The sequence below is a fragment of the Muscardinus avellanarius genome (assembly GCF_963383645.1).
Source record: "Muscardinus avellanarius genome assembly, chromosome: 6".
In the NCBI taxonomy this organism is placed as follows: Eukaryota; Metazoa; Chordata; class Mammalia; order Rodentia; family Gliridae; genus Muscardinus; species Muscardinus avellanarius.
The window spans coordinates 106,393,774-106,397,435 of NC_137791.1; positions in this window are offsets into that span (position 1 = coordinate 106,393,774).

The window sequence follows — 3,662 nt, forward strand, 5'->3', positions numbered from 1 at the left end:
GCTTACACCCCAAACCCTTTTTAATTTTTGGTTTTGAAACAGGGTCTCACTAGGTTGCTTGAGAGTCTTGCTAAGTTGCTGAGGCTGGTCTGGAATCTATGATCCTCCTGTCTCAGTTTCCCAAGTACCGGGATTACAGGTGTATGCCATTATGCCCAGCTTGGATTAAACGTCTGTCTTTTTTTGTTGTTGTTGTTGGTGTGTGTGTGTGTGTGTGTGTGTGTGTGTGTGTGTGTGTGGTACTGGGGTTCCTGGAAACCCTTCTACTTCCAGGCTACACTCCCAGACCTATTTTATATTTTTATTTGGAAATGGTCTCTTAAGCCAGCGTGGCTGGCTTCAAACCTGCGCGATCCTCCTGTCTCCGCCTCCCAAGCGCAGGGATTACAAGCGTGCGCCACCATGCCCGGCTCAAACATCTCTTAAATATTTAATTTTTGGAAATGACAAATGATTTGTAAAGTTTATTTATCTAGTCAAAATGCTCATTGTTTAATTCCTGTGTAACTATGAAGAGTGCTAAAGAGCTGGGCTTGGTGGCGCACGCTTGTAATCCTAGTACTTGGGAGGCTGAGACAGGAAGATTGAGGTTTATGGCCAGCCAGCCTCAGCTATAGTGAGACCCTCTGAATAGGCCAGGCGTGGTGGTGCATGCTTCTAATCCCAACATTTGGGAGGCTGAGACCAGAAGATCATGGTTCACAGACAGCCTCAGCTACTTAGCAAGGCCCTTCACAACTCAGTGAGACCCTGTTTCAAAATAAAGAATAAAAAATAGAGCTGGGGGTATAGCTCAAAGATAGAATGCCTCTGGGTTCCATCCCCAGTACCACACACACACAAAAAAAGAGTCTTAAAGAGGAGTAGCAATAGAAGAGCTTTTCTTGTTATTGTTGTTAAGACAGTAGTATAGGCATTTCTTAATTATTAGTGATATCTTTAGATTGAAATATTTACTTGAATTTTCAACATTTTATATAAATAGTTTCAGAATGGCATGGGTGCTGTGATTCCCAAAACACAAGAGGTTAGAACTCGTTTCAAAGTGATCAAAAAGAGCCAGGCGTGGTGGCGCACGCTTGTAATCCCCGCGCTTGGGAGGCTGAGACAGGAGTATCGCACAGGTTTGAAGCCAGCTCAGCTACTTAGTGAGGCTCTGTTTCCAAATAAAGTATAAAATAGGTCTGGGAGTATAGCCCGGAGGTAGAAAAGCCCCTGGGTTCCACCCCTAGTACCACAAAAAAAAAAAAAAAAAAAAAAAAAAAAAAAAAACAGCAAGGTGCAATGGCACATGCCTGTAATCCCAGCACTTGGGAGGCTGAGACAAGAGGATTGCAAGTTCAAGACCAGCCTCACTAGTTTAGTGATGCTTTCAGCAACTTAGTAAAATCTTGCTTCAAAATTAAAAATAAAATGGGCTGGGCATCATGGCACATGCCTGTAATCTATGTACTTGGGAGACTGAGACAAGAGGATCACAGGTTTGAAGCCAGCCTTGGCAATTTAGCAAGACCTTGTTTTCTTTTTCTTCTTCTTCTTTTTTTTTTTTTTTAGTGGTACTGGGGATGGAACCCAGGGGCCTTCTATCTCCGGGCTATACTTCCAGACCTATTTTATATTTTATTTGGAAACGGGGTCTCTTAAGCCAGCTGTGGCTGGCTTTGAACCTTCTAAGCGCAGGGATTACAAGTGTGTACCGCCATGCCTGGCAGACCTTGTTTCTAAATAAGAAATAAAATCAGGCCTCCAGGTACAACTTGGAGGTAGAATGCCTCTGGTTCCAATCTCCAGTACCACAAAAATTAAAAAAAAAAAAAAAAGAAGAAGAAAAGAAAATGGGCTCAGAAATAGAAGGACCACTTTAGTAATCAAATATTTTCATTCTTCTGACAGCAGCATCAAGGGCCAGAGGGTACATAATAGCTGAAATAGAAAATGGAATCAGAGCTGGATGTGGTGGCATATAATTGTAACCCTGTACTTGGAAGGTTGAGACTGGAGGATCATGGTTCTCGGCCAGCCTCAGCTACTTAGGCCCTCCCCAACTTAATGAGACTTTGTTTTAAAATAAAGAATAAAAAATAGGGCTGAGGGTGTAGCTTGGAAGTAGAATGCCCATGGTTTCCATCCCTAGTACTGCATAAAGAAAGAAAAGAAAAAATGGAATCAGAAAATATCTGAAGCCGGGCATGGTGGTGCACGCTTGTAATCCCAGCATTTGGGAGGCTGAAACTGGAGGATTGCAGTTCATGGCCGGCCTCAGCTATTTTAATGAGGCCCTCTGCAACTTAGTGAGACCCTGTTTCAAAATAAAGAATAAAAAATAAGGCAGGGGATGTAGCTCGGAGATCAAATGCCCCTGAGTTCCATCCCCAGACCCGCAAAAAAAAAAAAAAAAAAAAGAAAGAAAATATCTGAACTGTGCAAAGCGTAACATTAACACTGTACCATGCTCTATGTTAAAGTTTATTGAAGATTTTATTGAAACCTTCAAATGACCATTTATTTAGATTTATACAGATTGTGTATCCAGCTTTTATCATAGTTACCCCACTGTCATCTAAAAGGCATACCTCATATGAAAGAGCAAGGCAAGGATACTCAAAATGTAGTTGTAAAACATCCAGTTCTATAATACAGGTTAACCTGCCATTTTAGTCTACCTTAGCTGCTCTATGTAAGGGAAGCTGAAGTATGGTCTCATAATCAAGTTAGATAAGCTGGGTGTGGTGGTGCACACTTGTAATCTCAGAACTTGGGAGGCTGAGACAGGAGGATCAGGGTTCGTGAACAGCCTCAGCTACTTAGGCCCTTTGCAACTCAGACCCTGTTTCAAAGTAAAGAATAAAAATAGGGCTGGGGTATAGCTCAGAGGTAGAATGCCCCTGGGTTCCATCCCCAGTACTGAAAAAAAAAAAAAAAGGTAGAAAAGTAGTAACTCTGGGGGGAAATGGCAATGTTATTTAGGTAGTAATTTAGGTTATTTAGTTATTTAGGTAAGTTTTTTTAAAATGAAAAAAGGATTCTTATGAAAATAAGAGGGAGACCAGTAGGGTAGAAGGCGGTCAGGACAAGCGAGCTACTGGGGAATGAAACTGATCAGCTTATGTTACATGCATGTATAAAAAGAAAAAGAAGCTGGGCATGGTGGTGATGCTTGCAATTCTAGTACTTGGGAGGCTGAGACTGGAGGATCACAAGTTCAAGGACAGCCTCAGCAATTTAGTGAGACTCTCTTTCAAATAAAATCGGAAGCCGGGCATGGTAGTGCACACAATCATGGTACTTGGAACGCTGAGACAGGAGGATCATGGTTCTCGCCTAACCTCAGCTATTTAGGCCCTTCCCAACTTAATGAGACCTTGTTTCAAAATAAAAAGACTAAAAAAATAGGGCTAGATGTGTAGCTCAGAGGTACATTGCCTTTGGGTTCCATCCCCAGTATTGGAAAAAAAAAAAAAAAGAAAAGAAAGAAAAAAAATTGGTCTGGGAATGTAGCTTGGAGGTGGAATTTCTCTGGATTCAATCCCCAATGCCACAAAAAAAAAAAAAAAAAAAGAAAAGAAAAAGAAAAGAAAAGAAAGAAAGAAATAAAGAAAAGAAAGAAAACCAGCACAAGGCATGATGGCACCACGCCTGTAATCCTAGTACTTGGGAGGCTG